The 21,244-nt window shown below is 40.9% G+C and overlaps 1 protein-coding gene across 4 annotated transcripts in view; it reads left to right on the plus strand.

Annotated features, from left to right (window-relative positions):
• The window catches only part of LIFR (LIF receptor subunit alpha), a 110,344-nt gene that overhangs the window by 39,528 nt on the left and 49,572 nt on the right, over window positions 1-21,244 (plus strand). Inside the window, exon 1 of one of the 4 annotated variants that reach the window (XM_050328857.1) lies at window positions 17,656-17,768. The exons of 1 other annotated variant lie outside the window; for it this stretch is intronic. The gene's annotated coding sequence lies outside the window, so the exon portion shown is untranslated. Of the gene's footprint in view, window positions 1-17,655; window positions 17,769-18,082; window positions 18,181-21,244 lie in introns of those variants that run through there. 2 more of the 4 variants (XM_050328859.1, XM_050328856.1) reach the window with 2 other exon arrangements.

The raw sequence follows: 21,244 nt of genomic DNA on the forward strand, positions 1-21,244 counted from the left end.
GCAAATAGTTTTTATCCAGCAATTTTTTAATAAGTGTTGAAATAAACAATAATAAGTATCTCAAAACTTCCTGCTCATTATGCTTTGTAAGTTCCCATTTGTGACATTGTATATACCCATCCCTTACACAGAAGAGAGAACAGCTGTATAGCAGTGTGGTTTCTGGAAAATAGGAATGGAAGCACAGAGAAAGACTGACTTTGTTATATATTCTTAAGATGTCCTGGGTGTCACAGCACAACTATAAAATTTTCTGGAGGAAGGAAAATTAGGTTATCTTCACCAGTCCCCCTTGATGTCAGTGGTAATTTTGGTGCTTGCAGAAGAAAGAAAGTAACATACAAAAGATAACTGGACACTTAAGGAAGTAAAAAGAAAAATGGGACTTAAATAAAGATAAAACCAACTATTGGTTTTAATCTGAAAAGAGGATTTTAGACAAGCTTCTGTACAGATAGATACCAAAACACAGGTAGCTGAAGTACCTCAGAGGATTGACAATCAGAATGTCAGTGTGAACAATGATATTAACACCAGTCTAAAGAGGTAAATGTATTAGGAACATGTGTTTCTTTGTTTTAAAATCAGAAGACCAGAGATCAGGATATACCAAACCATTTTTAATGTATTTTTTTTTTACACAGAAGTGACACTTGGTCATTTACTAAAAGGACAAAGAAACTAACTTCAGAAATAAAATGCTGTTCAGGGATGTGTGGGTAATATTTAATTATGAATGATGGAGGGTCAGTAAAAAACATAAATAGCAAATTAGTCTCCATAGCTTCTGTGGTCAGAGTGTGTGGTTAGAATGACACAAGACAGACCAAGAAGCATCTGGGAAAAGTCCTTCCACTGCTGCTTGAGGCTGGTCAATCAAAAGGAAGCAAAGTGGAAACACTAAGTTGAAACTGTGTTCTTAATACACATGACCAGCTACACGAAAAACATAACAGAAGGAGTTTGGGGCAAATTGAGAAGTCATGAGTCATTATGTTCTCTAAAGCCATGAAGGGAGTAAGGAAGTAAGGTTGTGAGAATGAAATGGACCACCAGCAGAGCCTCGCGCCTTGCAGGCGTACCCACACGCAGTAAGAGACAGGCGTGTAACAGACGGGTACATTGCGATTATGGTCTGCCAAATGGTGAGCAAACCAAACTGTAAGCCATATCACCATTTACATCATTCCTGAGTTCACTCATCTAGGTCTCAAAATAAACAAACGTGGAGCCTTATATTTTAAGCAGTTCTACTTCAGCTTAAACAGAAGTTTGAACATATTTCAGGAGTCCAAAAAGATGTGAGGAATGTCCAGCTGCCACTAATGCTGGTTGCCTCTGAGGCAAAAGTGAGCTGGGCTGTAGGTGCTTGTCATGCCCACTGTACTGCTGGGCTGGCCACACACATGGTATTGAAAGTAATAACAAAAACTGAGATGTATCTCTCTGCTTATTTGTAAAATGCTGCAGAAGCTGTGTGAGGAGCTCATCTGCCCAGAATTATCAAGCAGTCTGTGGGTTTCGAAGCAGATTTAATTGCCATTATGAAGGAAAAATCTTTCCCACTTATTTTCTGGAGACTCTATCTTTTTGCTTAAGCATTTGAAAATGCACCTACTGCTGCTCCGAAATATACAGCAGTGAATAATAATGATCCTGGTTCCTGCATTTAAAACGTTATCCCTGGAGTCAAATGATACCTCAGTAGCAATATGCACCATTACAAGAGAAGTTACTTTGAAGTTTTCCTAATACAATCATACTACATTCCTGAAATCAGGACAAATGCAATTTTTTTTTCCTTGGAGAGCATGAGCAAGTTTTGGATGCTCCTGATTAAGGATGTTTCCCAATGTATATAAAGTAGGAGTGTATAAACTGTCCTTGTCCACTCCAGAACAGCTAATCACTATGGATTACCAAACTCTTTATTCTGTATTATTTCATGGAACTACTGAAGAAAGTGTCACCTTGGAAATCTAGGGAAGGGTATTTCCCTCCTGTAAGTGATTTTATAAAAGAATTATTTTAAACTTAGCTTTCTGCTAAGTTCTATCTACAACTGAAAACAGAAATAAAAGATATACTAATGCCTTCTGGAAAGAGTTGGAGGCACAGAGGGAAGAGAAATTATTTTACAAATATCTTTCAGATTTCAAGAGAGAATGCATCTAATGTGACTATAAAAGCTGAAGTGAAGTTGAAGTTAAATCTATATTTTAGGAATACAAAAACAACTTGGTCTGAGTCACTGGGGACAAAAAAGTAACCACAAAGTTTGTGCACAGTCTATACAGTGAGCTTGACATGATTTCCAAAACCTTTAATTTCTGTTGGTCAGGGCAACTAAGCACATCCTTTAAACAAAATGCTGTGTTTTTGCAAAGTTTATGCTTTGAAAAAATGAAAAAGTTACTGAAGGCATTAACTCTTCAGTGCTGTACAAATGTGGGCAGGATGTGTACTGCTGAAAAGCTTGCACACAGATTGCCTTGGAAATGAGTGTCTGAACTATGGACCTTGGCTGAAAAGTACCCTTTGAAGAGAAGGAATATTTTGCAGAACAGTTGCTTTTATATTTTAGTGCTTCTATTTTGGTTGTATTTCAAGATACAGTATGATGGAATAGATATTATTTTATTTATTTCATAAAAATTAGATGCCTAATTTTTACCAGACAATTTTTACCCTGAGCCCCTGTGGGAGCCATGTCCATTCATCATCAATGAATCACTAAAATTTCTCTTTGTGCAGCTCTTATCACCTAGTGAGAACACATCATGCTTACTCTGTGGGTATTTATCAAATTTAATATATCTGCATTAGTGAAGAAAGATTTCTGGCCTCAGAGTCCAAGCAGCTTATCTAAAGTTTACTGGATTCAAAGGGAGCTTTTCTGTGATGAAGATTTGAACAAAGTCTTCAGAATTAACATGAAATCCTGAAGAGAATTGTTGCTGTTCTTTAAGATGTATTTTATTGGTGTCAATCTGGTGTCAATGCCTTCTGTGGAAGCAGACTGGGGAGAAAGCCATCATCAACATAACATATTTTCTGAGTTACTCTGCATGAAATGAAGAAAACAAAAAAAATCTATTAAAATTGTCTTCTAAAAAGAATAAATTACACTTAAGTGGCTTTTGCTTTACATGTGATGATATGAACTGAAGTTTGTGAGAATGACAGCAATGAAAATGAATAAACAGTGTAATAAAAAAATCTGATGCCTGTAAACATCAGTAGAAATTCTCATCAGATTCTCACCTAATTGCCTGAGCCATGAGTGTGTTATTCCTTCTCTTTACAAGGGGAATGAAAACCTTTTACAGATATTACAGGGAAGCCTGTATAAATTTTTCTGCACAACTCAGCAAGACAGTGTCAGCTAGAATTATATTTCAGCACTTTTTAGTTGCGATTATTCAGAGTATACATTATATTTCCAATGCCATAATTACTTGAAAATGTAAGTAGAGCTCTCTCTTGTGCATACTGAAAAGGAAATAGTGATGTAAATTGTTGTACACATTTGGTAGGGAACTGTATACATGAGGCAGGTAATTCCTGAAACAGTGTGCATGACACAGGCAGTGGATGTCTTTTTTTTACCCCTTCTGTGAAAGCCCAGTCATTCTGTAGAAAGGTTTCAGGTCTCATCAAGCAGGAAAAAGACAGCAACTATGCAGTTGCTGTAATTGAAGCACTTTCATAGACTAATGGAAACCTGGTTTCCAATCGTGCTTAGAGGGCTATTTATGTGAAACAGTAACTGGATTCAGTGCATACAAAGTCCTTGGAGCAGGGGTTAGAATTCAGATCTTCCCTGCTCTTGACTACTACCCCACTTAACACATTTCAAATGTCATTCTCATAATCTCCCTCTTTTTTTTTTTAGTAGGGATCTGGAGAAATCCGTGTTTTTCTTGTTTTGTATTGGCTATCTTTAGGCATCTTTTGCAATGAGAACACTGACCTAAGGCAGTTCCTTGCACTCAGTGCTCAGAGAATCAGTTATGAAAGCCAAATGCTCAAGGGTGAGGCAATGTGTGACTTTGAAGTGCCTAAGAAAGAAGCAGATATTGGAAGCTGGACTTTCCAAAAGCTCGTTCAAAGTCTGTTCTAGTCTCAGTTCTGTTTATCTCTCAGTAGGCATGGGAAAATAGCTCACGGCATCTGGAACGGAGTAATTTCCTGCGAACTAATATTCAAAATTGTAAACCTACATTCATACAATGTTACTACATGATGACCCTTTTACTTACAAAGTACTGTCTGTTATGGATAAAACTGACAGAAAATTATACAGATGCTGTTTAGAGTGCAGGAGGAAATATGCTGAAATAGGTCATTATTTGGCCATTATCTAAGTAATGCAGGGGCCAAAAATGTTGAAAACAGATTATTTCTCCCTGTGTATATTGAGGAAGAAAAGGTTACCCGAGGTTTTCTATGCATTTGGCTCAAAGATGCTGCAATATGAGAACACGAGATTTGTTAGGGAAATCCTATGTGACTCCTCTACAGCTTCTAACCAAGTAAACAAGAAGTGACTTGGAACTTTCTGTTCAAGGACTTTTACTGGAATCATTCAGAAGCTTTTGAATATACTCAGACTTCCTCAGGAGGTTCCCTCTTGTATTAGATGTACTGCTGCAGGCATTATCAAACAAATGAACTTTGAGCAACTTGAAATTTTGGACTTCAGAAAAGGTTTTTCACCCCTCTAACAGTTCAAGATCATGTTAGCATTGTGATTTCTTTGTGAGTTGATAGCAAGATATGCTCTACAGTTCTATTTTTAAAAATAAATATCATAAACATCATTTAATAAACTTTTGATCATATATGATATGAGTGTCTTTAAAAGGCTTCTTTATGCATATCTCCAAGTGTGGCTTTTCAGGCACTCAAGCTAACATGTTTGTGTTACTAAATCTAAAATGATTCAAACCTTCCTGTCTTATTCTAAGCTTTCATCTATGAAGATCACCAGTGCCTTTCTTTACTCGACTCCAATGAAAAACGCATGGGCTCACTGAATGCTAAATGCTCAAGTCTGTCATGATAAAGTTATGTTTCTCAGGATAAGTCAGTGGTAATGTGTTCTTAAAAATTCACAAGCAGAAGATGTAAAGAGAAGGATTATTGCTGGAAAAATAAAACAGCTGACCAAAGCACATCAGCTCATTCTTATAAATGATTTTTAACCTGCATTCTGCAATGAAATTTCCTGAGGTACATCAAGATCTGCACAGTTTCTGTAACAGAATAGGGACATTAACTTATTTTTTAAAAGTAATTAAAAATACACATTTCTGTTCCCATATGAGAGGGATTGCATTCAGAAGTTGGTGACAGGTGCATTTGGGTGGTTTTGCTCCTCTTTTGTTCTCTCTCTGTTTCTTCTCAGTTTTCTCATGCAAGCATTTCCACATTATTTCAGAAGGAGGATCTTGACCCAGAACTATTGGGTTGTGCCTGCAGAAACAAATATCAGCAGTGGGTACCTATCACCTTTAAAATTTACCTCATTGTCTTTACAGTGATTATGCCTATTTGGCTGTGCTCAGTGACAAAAACATGCCAGAATTTGGTAACCACTGGGTTTGTAAATCTCTGGCCATTGTCCTCAGAGTAATCTTCCACATTTATACCTAAACCACTAGTTTAGGTATAAAGCAAACATGCTTTCCACTAGTTTCTAATACAGAAATCACCTGTGAAAATTATTTCTCATGTCATATACACTGACACTTCTAAATCATTTAAGTGAAGCAGGGTAAACCCCAAACCTCTTCAAATCTTCATACTTATACATGACTTATTTGTGATGAAGACTGGACACTGTATTTAAGTTTTCAGGTTGGTTGCCTGCTCTTTAGGCTATGGTAGTAGCCATTCAGGATAATAGTAAAACATAACTTTGGACATTAATTTTAGTATTTAGTAGTTATACTTTGTATCCAGGATGTTCCTAAATGCATGTATCATTCTGAGTAGTTTTGTATGAACCTTAGAAGTAATACTTCCTCTTGTGTCCCCCATTTGATTTGAGCAACAAACAAAATGCAGGCTTTGTAGATGATTCATATTCAGAGAAGAAGGTAGTGACAGAGTCAGGCCTTTTGTGATGTATTCTAGTTTCCTTGCAAAGAACCTAATAAGCCTGTATCCCTGAGCACATCAGCCTCTAAGAGCTGGATTCTCTTCCACTGCTTGTAAGTGCCTGTTTTTAGCCAGCACTCACAGGATCTCTCATCTGTCTTTCTAATGCTCATGGCAAGTGCTTCTGCAGTGACATCTGATATTTCCATGCTACTTTCTCTTCCTGTTCATTTATATGTTTGTTGGCTATATAGACCTTCACAAATATGTATCAGAAGGATCCTCTTGACAAAAGTTTGGGGTAGAGAAAACATATCTTGGTTTAAACCACTTTCTGCTGTTTTGTTTTGTTGTTGTTTTTTTTAATAAAATACCATTAGACTCATACATTCCCTGGACAAATTTTGGTTTCAGTTCTGATATTCTGAAGCAGTGGGAAAATGGTTAAATGTCTTAAGGATACTGCAATACCCCAAGACAGTCCCGTGACTTCACTTGGAAACAAAGACAGTCTTTTATATGTCTTTTGCAAACCTGAGAGATCAGTGCCAAAAGATGTGCTTTGTAGAGATTCCAAGCTCCTGTCATCAAAATCATGTCAAGAGGATCACACTCCAAAGAGCATCGGGGAGGTAGAGACTCCTGATGCCTAAGGCAGCTCTGCTTGCTTTCTTTTCCCTAGGTCTGGATCTGGACAACTTCTCCTCTCTTTTCAGAAGCCATCAGGACCTTGGATTTTGCTAGATGAATAAGTCATATAAAAATAGTGTAAAGGAGGTCCTTTTCTGCTCATGGGATGCCACAGATTCTTCTAAATAATATCTAAATAATTTTGGATTATTGTAGATGCTATAGGCGCACTTTTCAGAACTGATTAGGCCTAAATAGATTTTGAAGATCACAAAAAACATAGACTGGAAAAGTAAAATTCTATGGAATATACTCCCTTGATAGACTATTTGTTGAGTCTCTTTCTGAGTTTTGTAAAACCAAACTGAATACTTTTATAATAATAAATCAAAAGAATACAGAAAATGTAGCAGCCTGGAACAAATGGAAAACTAAATTTTATAGTAAAAATGACATGTGCAATTTGGATATTGATTGCATATAGATTGATCAGCAATTAATAGTAATTTATTAAGATTATTCAAGAGCTGCCCAATGTTTTGCCTATTAAAAAAGTTCTCATGCATAAAATCATTCCTCAAGAAAAAGCAAAATGTATCAATTGTGAAACTTGTAAAGATTATTCGGTGTTGCATTAATTTCAAAAATAAAACTGCAGAATCACAAATTGTGTTAATTACATTTGTTTGCAAGAAAAAGCATTAACAACCAGCCTTTAAACATCATTAATTGGCTTTTAGGCATAAAATTATGGGGAAAGAATGAGTCATAGTGGTAAAGTATCAATCTTTCTAATGATAATGTCACTACAGTCATCCTCTCTGCTCCATTTCTTTTTCAGAAAGAGTTTTGTGAGGGCACAGGTCTTATGGCAGAGAGTTCAATTCTTTTCTCACTAGAACTGACAGCAGAGGTTTGCACAGGCCTGATCTCCTCCTGCACACATCAAAGACAAGGGATTCGTACTCCTTGTGCTGATCCAGATTTGATATTAAACATTCATGCTAATAAATATGGAGCTGGTTTATGTCCCTTAATAAAATTTAACAGTTACATAGCTTTTATCTTTTCAAACTGCTGGAAGCTGCAAATGACTAGCTAAACACAAAGATAACCCTTCCTCTCTAATCTTTAGAGTCCCATGTTTCCCATTTGTTTCCAGTACAGAGATTTCCTGTGAAAGTTATTTCTCGGTACAGCGCTGCAATTAGAAGAGAAAATTTAAGGCATCTCCAAGAGGCTGTTTAGTGGGTTGGTTCTGCAGCCTGTGGTTTATCTTGAAAGGTGAGATTAGCATCCCATTTGACCAGTGACTGCTGCAGTATGCAATGAGGGCTAGGTCTCTGGAAATTTCTGTGACACTTGGAGCCCCAGGCTGTAGCCTTCCATGAAAAAGTGCTGGAGTAATGTTTAACAAGTTTCAGAATAATAAATGAAAGAGCAAAGGAGAGGGGAAGGGAGAACAAAAAAAAGAAAAAACCCACAGCTACCCAGAACAAGATAGAGAGTCAAGAGCATTTGCAGAGCTGTAGCAAGATAATTTTTAGTGTTTGAGGTGAGACTTTTCCCCAGATTTTCTCTTCTAAAACTGAAATGCTTGTATCTGGGTTGGTCTGAGACTGTAGCTCCCACTGGAAGCAGACCTTATTATTGTACCTCTTCTTACCAGCTGTGGGAACCCATCCCACAGGTGAACTGGTACAAATTCTCCCTGAAGCCTTTGGTACACTCCCTCTTTCTGAAGTCAGAGCCAGCTGCACTAGCAGGACAGACTTCACATCCAAATGCAATAATAACAGCAGCTTACAGTCTCTCTGGCAACCACTTCTTGCCAAAAAAAGCAATGATTTACAACCACTGTCATCTGTGAAGCATATAAGCTTATCTTCTAATACCAGAATCTCACTCTGGAGCTGTGTGCATAGGAGTTGTGAGATGCTTGCTCTGGTATCACTGGAGGACAGTGCTGCTCTGTACTTCCAGGTCAAAACAGTATAACCAGCACTTAATTCCCAAGAGTCACCTATTCTCACTGACGCAGAGCTTTGTTTGCCACATGCCAATGGCTGTAACTCCTGCCTCCTCTGAATGTGGAAGGCAAGGGACAAGTTTTTGCCACTTGGACCCCAGAGAAAAGCTTGTTACTGGCACAGTTTATGGTAAACTGTAGAAGCAGCGGGAACTTCAGCAAGTCTTTCTGTCCAGGCTTTCTCTCCTGTGGGTGGGAGGAGTCAGGCTATTCTCAAATAGCTCAACACAAAGAGTTGTGTTCCCGTGAAGTCCGGGAAAGTGGTAGGATTGCACAAGACAGTTGTCAAGGTTGCTGCTTATAATACGGGACGGGGTGAATCATAGTGTGACTGTCATGGGTAAATACAAGTTTCTTCCCAGCTTCCTCAGAAAGCCTCACTGTTCTGTGTGAAAAATGCATGGCTTCTGCACCTGAATGCAACCACAAAAAGCATGCCCTGGAGCAGGGACCAGAAGTTTGCTCCTCCCATTCTCTACCCAGGCACTACTGTTTGCACACTCCTGCTCTTGCCTTTTCTGCCTCCTCAACATCCCTGGTAGTTTTTAAGTGATGTCATGCTTAAAATCAGAGTGGACAGCGCCCTCTGGCCTAAGGAGGTGGCCAGAGCACCCTGCGGGCAAGGAAAAACAGCCTCTGGAGTATCCCTGCCCGTTGAACCCCAGCTCTGCCACTTCCCAGACAATCCTTTAAAGCCTGTATCTATATATATGATGACATTTGTTGCTTCTCCCATGTGTCTACAGAGAAAGAAATTTCCCTGGTGTTTAAATCCAAGAGAGGGTTTCAGGACAACAGATGCCAGTTGGGGAGCCCTGAGTACTACTGAGTAGGTAGTGTAAGACGGAACACAAAAGATTGATGTTAATGCCATCAGGTCCTAAGTCAGGAGAGGCTCTATGTAAATGTGACACACAGTGTCTATATTCTGCATCTTACAGATTGAGACTTTCAGTTTGCCTTGGCATCAGTTTGCCTAATTACAGGCGTGAGAGGGAGGTCAGGGGTCTGGAACAAGGCATGGTGGAATTGCTGCCTGTTGGTACACATTAAAAATTGTGCGGCAACAAAATCTCAGCTTACAGAGCTGTGTAAGAAAGCAAAAACTGCGAAAACAAATGAAACAACAGGAATTTCCTTTTGGCTCAGCAGGTTGCTTCCTGTGAGCCTTTCCCCCTGCTCACCTGATGCGTGTATGGATTTGTTATATATTTTAAGCTCAGCAAAGAGTGTGTCAGGGCCTTGGCTTTAAAGTTCACAATTTTCCTCTAAGTGAAGAACTAGCAGCCTGTCCAAGTATGAGGAACATCAAAATGCTGAGTGCTGCAGTGCCCATAATTTATGCATGTTCAGCTCCAGTCTGCATTCCATAGAAGTACCAGGTATGAAACAGGGAAGAGGTACAGGCTGAAGAGGTCTTCAGCACTTGGAGATTGCAACAGCCACCATGCCAAATCCAAACACTCTTACTGGGGCTTCACTGAAGTACCTCTAAAATTGCAATTAGGAGCCTAATAAAAGGTTCTTCAATGTATGTTCTCCTGAAAGCCAGATACTCCTCTCAGGGATGATAGTTTCCTTGGTCCAGTGGGTATCCAAATGACATTGTCATAGAGTTTTGGGGAGGGTAAGCATTCCTCTCATGCTAAAATGTGGGTTCACAAAGAGCAGAATTCAGATGATCTTTGGAATTAGAAACACAGCTCAGCTCCTGCAACTGTCACTGTGCTGCTGCAGACAACGGACAGAAGGCAAATTCCCTCTTTTCCTCAGGTTCCTACCTGAGGCTACTGCAAGTGTGCTTGGGTCCCCAACTGTGCCTGAAATCCTCCAATCCAGTGGCCAAGGCACATAGCTGAAGGTTGAACTCACCTCGTCTACCAGACTAAGGACAGCCTAGAGCCCAGGACTGTGGTTTGACACACAGCAGGAGTGCTCCTTCAGCTTCTGCCCTTGGATGTCTATTCCAGCCCTATAGCCCTTTAAACTTTGCCCTTGGCTGTTTGTTCCTGTGTATTCCTGCCTCCTACCAGCCTTCCAGTGGCTCTGTATTTGTATTCAGTGTAACTCACAGCAGGGAAACCATTCAGTTAAAAAATACCTTGAGGGGAGGTTAATTTAGAAAAAGAAAACAACCAACAAACCAAAAAGGAATTGTTCCCTTGATCTGTCTTACTGTGTGGATGTATGCAAAGATTTATATTAACACAATGCAGGATCCTCTAGAATCATAGAGTAAGAGACTTGATGGAGGCTGAAGTTCATACTCGTGGCAGAAAAGTACCTGCCAAACCTCATCTAGGCTAATACATGCATTAACTCAGCCTGTGCCTCATGCACCCATAGTATCTGTCTCAAGAATGTGCTGTGCAGCCTCCCAGGTGAGCTGTGTTTCAGAGTAGGGAACACAGACCAGAGACAAGTTGAATGTGATTCCTTTTCAGCTCACTGCTGACAAATGAGGTTCTATGACACCAGGATGGTTGTTCTCTGCATGTCCTGTGACCCCAGTGGGGAATGAAGCTGCCTAGACATCCAGCTTGGCAAAGAATGAGAACAAGACAGAGCATGCTCAGTCGCACTATTTTCAGCGTGTACATACATTTCTGGTGTCTCCTGTGTCCTAAAAAAAGTGTTCTAAAAAGTGTTTTACAAAAAATCAGGCTTTCTGCCTGAAAAAACTCAAATTTACAGCCCTGATGGTACAACAAATCGTGCCCTCTGTGGGCAGCTCCTTTGGCTTTACTAGGCTTGTGCAAAGGCAAATTCAGATTGCCAACAGTCTTCAAACTAGTGAAAGCAAAAGTGCTTGTTACACCAGAAGGGAGGACATAAGGATGTAAGGATGTCTGCAGATACGTAATTGAGTCAATATTAGGTTAGAATTGCATGTTGTTGGTAGAGACATTTTTGTATAAAAATAAAAGCCAAGCAGAGGACAAAAATAGATACACCTTGATGGAAACTCCTGGAGCGGATACAGAATTTGCTGCAATACTTAACCTCATGAAAACAATCATCTACTTTTATGAAAATGTCTTTCAACCTGACTTCCAAATATGCTAGAATTATCTGCTTTACTGGGGTTAGCATTTCTGTTTGTGTATAAATAAAGATCTTTTATTAGCCTGCAAGAGAACTGTGGTTAACCAAGGTAAATGAAAAACACCAAAAAAAAAAAATTCCTAAAATCAGGCCCAGAAAGGACAAAGTTGCTTCTAGTAGCTGGATTTGGCCACCCTATACTCCAAGGCCATACATTTGCATATTGTTTAATACTATTGTTTAATACTATGCTCCTGAAAAGCACTTGTTATATTTCCACCTCCTCTCTTATCTGAGCTGTCATTGTCTTACTGCTTCTATGCTGATGCACAGAAATTTGCTTCCAAGCAGTGAGTCGGCTAACAGCTCAGTCCAGGGATAGTATGGGAGAAGTAACTTCCTTCCTTGGATACGGTTCAGTGGGGAGAGAGGGTGCTGCTACCTGGAAACTTAGTGCAGGGAGAATTATGAAAATTCTAGCCACTTATTCAGGATTCACTGAAACTGACAGCTCAGCTTGACTTACATGAATTCTAGTTGAATGGCTCCTCTTGATGTGGAGATCAGTTCTGGAGTGCATGTGAAGTTCATAACAGCTTAGGGTACTTAAAATTCACCTGACATTCATCAAACATGTTCAGGCCTTGGACGGATGCACAGAAAATCTGAAACAACAACTTAATAACCCTTGTAGTGCAGGGGACGTTTCTGAGATCTCTTAGAAATAGATAAAGCATGGCAATATCTAGCTGATAAATTAGTGATCAGAGGAGTGTGACTGACAGGAATGGAACTGCATTGGAAACAGAGCAGTGGCAAGAGTTGTGAAATAAGGAGCATAGTTGAAAGTTGCACAGAACAGGGCAGTGTGTTTGCATGTGATACACTAATGCCAGGGAGCCAATGAAGGGCCTTGCAATATTACTAGCATATGAATGTCCAAGTTATTCTCAGTATCTTTTACTTTCAGATTTCCATGCTTTTGTGGCTATTACACAACCAAATTAGTTTCTGACTCTTGTAAATTCTCTTTTTTGTGATGCAATTTGGCCCTTCCACTACTGTACGAAGTAAGCCTTTTCAGGCTTACATGTCCATGAGTCAGACTTAGTTCTAGGACTGAGTCCACTAACTCTTCCACAATCAGCAGAATTGTTACCATTTGTTGGTGTTTCTTCAGAAATGTGTATTTAGCTTCATTACTTTCCAAGAACTATTCTGTATCTTATTTCACTGTCTCAAAGACTGACCTCTCATGCTACTGTATAAGACTCAGCAATGTGATGCATCCAACACGATGATTAAGCATGTGTTGCCCTTTACACTGCCAGTATAATCACCTATGGGATGGCACAAGTGCCTAGATTGAAAAATGGGCCTGCAGCTGTTAATCAGTTTACAACATGCAGATTGTTTTAGCAGGGGATCTTCAGCAGCAAGTCCCATCTCAGGCATTAGTTCACTTTAGCTACTGTAGGCATTTGTAACTGAGGTATTAATAAGACTCATCTGAATGAAATACAAATGGAAATGCCTACTTGTGGGAGCATCAGAAGCCACACTAGAGCAAGGGTGGAAAGAATGAACATTAATGGACATGATGAGCATGAACCACTGCAGTCAAATCAAGGAATGGTGAAGAGTGTGCTGATTACATCAAGATCATGAGACAAAACCAAAAGCTCAGTTCCCTTGCTCTAAATAACCATAGCATAGGCAACTTGTCACCCCTCCAAACATAACATAGGCTCAGATAACATCTTCCTAAGATGAAGACAAACAGTAGCTATAAAGATGTGAAAACAAGGAAAAAAGGAAACAGGTAGAAATTTTTCCAAACGTTCTGTAAGGCAAGGAAAGGTCTGAGGCAAAATCATTACGTAACAACTTGTTTCAGGAACATATAAAAGGCCTGTTCAAACGAATTGTTTGTTGTTGCCAGTCAAGACAGACCCAATGCACTTCATGAAGACTTAACAGTTGGTATCCCTTGTCCTCTGTTTTACACACAAATTGACCCTCGTAAGATACAAATATCTTAACACTTGGCAACATGTGGCAATGCAATCCACCTATCATCTCTGTTCTGCCTGGGAGAACCTTTACCTTCACTGCTGACCATAAGGGTCTTATTAGTGGTAGTGAATCTGGTATTTCAACACCATGCATTTCCCAGGAATCTGAGGTAATTTTTTTTTTCCCAATGGAAGGATTGCAAGTGCCTTAAATTTAATTGGTTTTGGCAAGTAGTGTTTTTCTTTCCATTTCTTTTTAAATTCATGGCACTATCAAAGTTAGTTCAGGTCAGTAGATCAAAGTCCTTCCCTGCTTCTCCCTGCAAATGCAAAAACCACAATAGACAGCATGGTTTTCCTTCAGACAAGGGAGACCAGGGAAGTTTTTGAAGCCCTTTAGCAATATATTGCCAACATGTCCCCGAGTTCACCAGCATAGGTCCCTAATGATGAAGAAAATTCTCTGTATTTGAAAAATATTAATTACCAAGGGTTTATTTGTCTGGAGTCAGCAACATCATTTCCAAGAAAAGCTCTGCACCAACTTGACAACACAGGGATGCTTCCACTGAGACTTTATAGGAAAGAACTGTTGTTTTGTGAGTGTACCAAAATACATGCACTATCCACAGTACTCAAGGTTATTCTTGGCATGAACAGAGGTTACTCCTGCATTTATCACAGCCAATTTGAGTTTTGTTATTGGCTTTCCTGAATACATTCAGTGAGACCAAAATTTGCTTTGTTGGTTCTATTATATAATCCTTTTTTTTTTTTTTCCTAAGAAAACAGAAATAGATAGTCCATAAAATCAACCATTGGCAGACCTTTGCACTATTATATATTTGCAATCTCTGGCTTTTGTAAATGGTGGTAGAAGTACTACCTTTCACACTTCTGGTTAAACTGTATGGTTTATAAAATGTGTGCACAACTTCTCAGAAAAGGAAGTTCTTTAATATTCTTTATTGGCTGGAGGAAAGTGGGTGCCAAATACAACTGTGAAATGGGAAACAATGCACAAAGGAAAAGTTCCAGAACATCAACACATCCGTTCCTTTTCCCTGCCATAAATAACCAACACACCCTTAAATACAAGACTAAATGGCTCCAGGAAACTCTCATTAATGAGAACGTCCTAGCTGGGCTTCTCACTTTCATTTGGAATTTACATGCCTCAAGAACCTTTTTCTGACCTAGACAGCAGATCTGTTGTTCTCTAAGTAATAGTAAGCCCAGAGATAGACTAAGATAAACTAAACCTAGCCTACTCTCAGTAGAGATTTAAACCTTCCTCTTTCACTGTCCAAAATATTAATGTTGAAAGGCACAGCCCTGCTGCTGTTGACATCAACAACAAGGTCCTATACTGAGTATATAAAGACACAGTTGTACATTACAGCATCTGTCCTTCAGTTTTCTGGAAGATTTGGATAAGGCACAAAGCAAAATAAATGGCCTGCATATATGTCCTATGTGCAGATAAATTTCACAATAAAATAGAGCAGCTGTGATATTTTATGAAGAAGGTGTCATGATTAGATTGGATGCAAGTATAGCATACTTCCTGCAGATCAGAAGTAGTGGGGTAACTAGGCCAGTCTTTTGCCCAGTCTAGGGGATATTTATATTAAAATTAGCATATTTCACTGTATAAAAAAGAGATAACTGATACCAACCACTTGTAGTTTTCTCACCTTGAAACTTGCGCTATATAGACTTGTTTTATATGATATGAAATCTAAAATGTTTCTTAACTTCCAACTGAGTCATTAAAAATTGAGTCATCAATACAATATCAAATCCTTAAAATAACATCAGGAACTACTCCTACCTCTGATTTCTCCTGGCAGCTTCTTCTAATTTCACAATTAAATTTTCCTGCTTAAAAAAAATGCAAACACCCACAGTTCCTGTACAGAATGTCTGTAAATCAGAGGGAAGCTACCTTACTATTTAAAAAGAAAAATGGTAAAAATGCTTGGTTTTGTGATCTAGAAAATTTTCAAAATCTTCCACAACTACTGATGGCACCATATACATGGTACAGGGCTTTCTAATAAGTATAATGTCTGTGAGCCTTTGCTAAAGTTGAGGTAACAGGAGCTGCAGAAAAGAAATGGATGCAGACTCTAGGAAAGGCACCGGGCTTCAGTCAGTGAGACCTGGAAATGGAGAAAGACAGAGGCAGTCCTCTCTTGGACAAGGGTGTACAATGAAATGTCCACCTTCTCCCCAGGCTTTATGATGCCATGGGTATTCCCAGTTTCATTGTGATTTGGCTGCTGTTGCATGGAAATAGGGTAGGAGGCCTTCTGGGCTTGAATGGGAACTAAATGGAAACATTTTCTTAGGAAGGTTGCATATCTAACCTCTTTGTGCCTGGAGTGAAGTCTGCACCACAGAATTAGCCATCCAGCAGACCTTTTCAGTGCTGAGAGACTTGGCATTGTGAGAAGCTGACTGATGTGCTGGAAAGGCAACTGCTTAAACCTACCAAATAGAAGACCCCTAATAGGAGTCTTCTCTTAAAGTCTGTCCATCCTTGGAGTTAAGAGTGTTTCCATGTGTATCAAGAGAAGACACCACGTTGTGCTTGGGATTCACAGCCTAGGGCTTTTCCTGAAATCATGTTTAAAAAAATCCAAGAATGGTATGTGTATAAGGAGTCTCAATCCTTCTTCACTTGACACAGGCCAAACCATAGACAAGTCTCAGGGTTCAAGGTCTGAAGTCAAACATGTCCTTGAGCCAGAACAGATCTGAAGTCACATATCTTGATGCATCACCCAACCACAAGGTTCATAAGATGCAATTCTGTTTGCACAAGCAAAAACACTAGAAAGGGGAGGAAACGGGGGCAGATTTCTTCTCTACAACACAACCTGTATTCACTTAGACATGCAGGATGGCAGGAGAATCTGGATTTGGGGACCTGAAGTCATCTACTTAGCCAAGATGGGACACAAGTCTGGCCCAGGACTTTCATACAGGGCAGTTCCCTATCATCTGGGTTCTGAGACAAACAATCTGCAGCAACTTGGAAAACCTAGGCAGAAAAATGCAAGGAAAATCCAGCAGTTACTTTTTCTCCCCATTCTCCTGTGGTTGACTAGGGCACAAGAGAGGAGCCACAAGCTTGCCAACTCTTCTGATTTTATAGGTCTCGTGGCATATTTTTTTTTTTAATTGCCAGACTCTTGAGACTGTGGGATTGTGAAGATTTCAAATTTAATTTAAAAGAGAGGCTGGCATGCAACTGTTGTGGCTTCCATGAAATGCTGGAGGTCAAGTCCCAGACCTCAAAAACTAGAGGCAAATACTAAAATAAAATGAGTCAAGAATCGCCTGGGTCTGGAGGGCTAGGCCCACTGCGTCAAACCCTGGAGGGCTGGCAGCGCTGGAGGCATTCAAGATACTTTTCTAAGAAGAATATTTGACCGCGTATCAGAGAGAACCTTAAAGGCTCAGATCAGGTCCGTGACTTCACCCTCCCGCGCAGGGCGCTCGCCACAGCCCGCCGGGGACCCAGCCACGCCACCGAGTGTCCCCAGCAGCTCAGTCCCCACCGCACCCCGGCGACACGACTACCGGGGGCCCTGCAGCTCCGGCCAGCTCCGGCCCGGCAGCACCGGGGCTGCAGCAGCGGCAGGGCCGGGCCGGGCCGGGCCGGGCGGAGGGAGCCGGCGGTGCCCGGGGCAGGGCCGGGGGCGGCGGCGGGCGGTGCGCGGTGCAGGCTCCGCCCGCGGGCAGCCCGCCAGCCCCGCTCCTCCATCCCTCTCTCCCTGCCTCCCTCCCTCTCCTTCCCTCCCTCGGCGGCTGCATCCCTCCTTCCTGTCGGCGCTGCGCACTGCTGCCCGCCGGAGCTGGGGCCGCCGGGAGCGCGCTCAGCCCCCGCACCCGCGGGAATGCGGCCGCCACAGGGCACGGCGAGGCGGCGGCGGGTGAGTGCCGGGACCTGCTTACACCTGGGAGGGGGCGGCCCGAGGGGCGCACTGATGGATGTTCCTCCATCCCTCCCTCCCTCTGCCCGCCCCGGGGAGGTGCCGGCCGGGAGGGGCGGAGGGGGGTTCTGGCGGCGGGGATTTTCGGAGACCCTCGGCTCGCCTTGCTGCGGTCCTGCGGCTCTGGCTCCGCCGGGGCTGGGGACAGGTGGTGGCGGCGGGGGCGCGGCGGGGTCGGGGTCGGAGCCGGTGCCGGCGCGGAGCGAGGTAGATCCTCCCCCGGGGGCGGCGAGGGAGACCGGCGGCTCCTCTCCGCCGCTGCCCGGAGCCTGCGACTTAAATAGAGGCTGTGTTTTGTCAACAGCTCATTCTGCTGGCCGGCAGGTTGGCTGGTTCAAGGACTGAGCGGCGGGTAAATACTATTTATGCCTCTTACTGTGATTTTATTTTATATTATTTTATTTTGGTTTATATTATTTTATTTTACTTTGAATAAGCAGCACCCTTTTGAAACATGGGACCTTGGGAGGGCAGTCCAGAGTCACTTCTGCGTTTGGGGAGCATCCAGACATGCTGGGTGCCTCGCTGCGCACTGGCTGTGCAAGGACTCCGCCGCAGTGGAGACAGAGCTTGCTGTGTCTGTTTTGAGTGATTGAATTTCTAATGTGTGCAGAGATCGTGTTTGAAAACGGATCTCTCAGAGCCTCTGAGGTAGTTCTGCAAAGAACGTTATTCCCTTGTTAAAATTCAACGTGAGTAAGTATATTCAGACGAGGCATATTGTGCTGGCATGCTGTGTTTTGCTTTGGTAGGAATTGGTTATATGCATGGTTTGTTTTTTAATTGTAGTCAGTGTCTGGGAAATTTGGTACCAGTGGGAGTAAGCTCTGGATAGATAATATAATCGTCTAATACTGGGGAGACTTGGACCATGAGCTGTTGTTTAGGATTTGTCACTCTGATTCTTTTCCACAGAATTTCACACTTCAAATCACCATTGCAAAAATAGTCAAATATTCATATTCCATAATCAAGTCCATACCCTGGCAAATTCCCTTCAGAGAAGCATGGGTGTTGGGTAGATTTCTGCTGTCTTTGACACCCAGCTTGTCCTAAGTAAGGCAGTGTGACTTGCCTTTGACATCTCACCTGGCAGTCCATTCTGCCTTTTCTCCTTAATGTAGAAGAATTCTTTAAATTCTTCTTAAACTCTTAGTTCAACCCCACAGCATGAATCCAGACTGTTAATCAGACTTAGCAGGTTTAGTAGCTGTGGGAAAGATTAAAGTCTATGTCGTGCCATGTTCCTTCTCAAATCAGCATGTGGCAACGCTAACTAAGACAGTGTATTGCTTTATGTAGATCCATCAGTGCCCACATGCTTTATATATAAAGCTTTGTACATCCTGTAGGGAAGAATGCATGAATGCCTTGATCTGAAAAAAGTCTGTGGTTGTACTTAGCTTGTCAACCATTGTATGCTGTATGCTTTTGGAGATAAAGGTAAGCTTCGATTTCTGTTGAACTCTGTACATAAAGGTAAGCGTAGACATAGAAGTCTCTTGGATTTGACCACAGTGTGAATCAAGATCAAAACAAAAATTATTTGTTTGATGTGGGGAAGGATTTGGATGTGGAAGAGGCAGAAGCAAATGCCATGAGTTGACCCACCGAATGAGTAGCGCTAGTTGTATCTGCAGTTGGTTGGTATTGCTCGGCATGAATTGCTGGTCATTAAGTGGAGACGGGACTGCAGATTACTCCTGAGAGGTCTAAGGAATGACAGTCTAGTGTCAGTAGACTGCAGGGCTATAATCTAAGCTGGAAAATGTTGCAGAAAGCAAAAAATGGAAGGCTTAAAAATCTCTAAGTTGGAGCTGGTTTGGAGTATAACTTTTAGGGAGTCACCTTATTTTGTTTATTTTCTGTTTACTGAGTCTTTTCATCCTTTCATCTTATTGCTGTTTCACCTATTCAAACTTTAATCAGTATTATTAACTGATAACAGTTTCCATTGTGCGCTCTCCAAACACACTGCTTTATAGTCACCTAGAGCAACCAGTGGCAAGCACTATCTATGAGTAAGATTGTGCAAAATCCTTTTACAGGTGTGCTGTGGAAAGGGGGAGACTTAACCTTTCGGTGAGGGCATTCTCAGAGAGTTGCCAAAGGCAAATAAGGACTACATGGTAACAACCATTTGGGTGAGGATGCTCTTCTGAAAGAGAGGAAAACTTTTTCATAGATGGCAAAGTTGTTGCTACTATTTAAGCAGGTATTCATAGGGCTTTAATTTTCAAATGCTTGTTGAGTTAAAATCTGTGGCTATAAGGTCACATCTATTTCAACATCATGCAGCTTAGGGCTGTAGTAAGTGTTCAAAAAATATCTGAATTTATAAACACCCATAGGGAATGCTAGAACAGAGTATCTCAATGTATTCGAAACAGCTCTCTTAGAGTATGAATGTTGGATTGTTTAATCCGGTGGGTGACTGACAGGTTTTGTGCCTTATGAAGATGTATTTAAACTTCATGTGTTGGTAAGAAATTACCTGAAAGATGAAACCTCCAGAAGACTGGCAGTCTTAAGCAGCCTAGATGTGTGTAAATACCAACTCTGTCTTGCACAGTGCAGTGCATCACAAAGCTGATGAAGATGGATTACATTTTTCTGCAAATGACTTAATAGATGATGTGACCAGGGGAATGAGGTTCTTTTCCACTTAACCTGTGTGCTAGTGCTCAGGCAAATGCAGAGGAAATTCAGCAGTCCTGTTGTGTTGATACATTTGTTGGATGAAAGCAAAAATGATCTGATATAGTTTTTAATGATAGTATATATTACCTTGCAATGTTTTTATCTTAGCTGTTGAAAGACAAGTTTCAGACAATGGAAGGAAAATCAGAATAAAGAAACCAGAAAACTTCTCGGGATTAGTTTTGTTTCATTTTCAATAGTACATACGGATCTAGGATGCAGTAATAATTGAAACTCTGGGATCTTAGATTCAGACATGTTGGAATAGGAAGAGGATGAGAAATAGAGAGATGAAGGAATGTTAACAGTAGAAGAAAAGGTCTGCTGAAGGAGATTTAAAGATACTTGAATAGGTGGGAGGATTGAGAAAAACAGAATTCTGATGGCTCTTTGAGAGAGGACACTGTTGCTCTGAGTTAGACACTGATTTATTTGCAGGAAGACATGAAGAATGGGTATGAAAGGCAGTTTTACTCTGGTTACCATAATTAGCTAGAATTAGTTGAAATTATTAATGTTTTGGTGTCTCTCCCCCAGAGATTTAGTTATGACTACTTTCTGACTACCAGGCATCAAATTTCTCTCTAAATATAAGAAAAATAAATTGCTTCTAGATAGGACTTAAGAGGTGGTTGTGCTGTGTGCTCCAAAGCTGTTTGATGCAATTTGTTCCATAAAACTGTAAAAGATCAAAATAATCCTTGGAAGCAGGACCT

The sequence above is a fragment of the Myiozetetes cayanensis genome, unplaced genomic scaffold (assembly GCF_022539395.1).
Source record: "Myiozetetes cayanensis isolate MyiCay16 unplaced genomic scaffold, myiCay2020 scf4, whole genome shotgun sequence".
Taxonomy (NCBI): domain Eukaryota; kingdom Metazoa; phylum Chordata; class Aves; order Passeriformes; family Tyrannidae; genus Myiozetetes; species Myiozetetes cayanensis.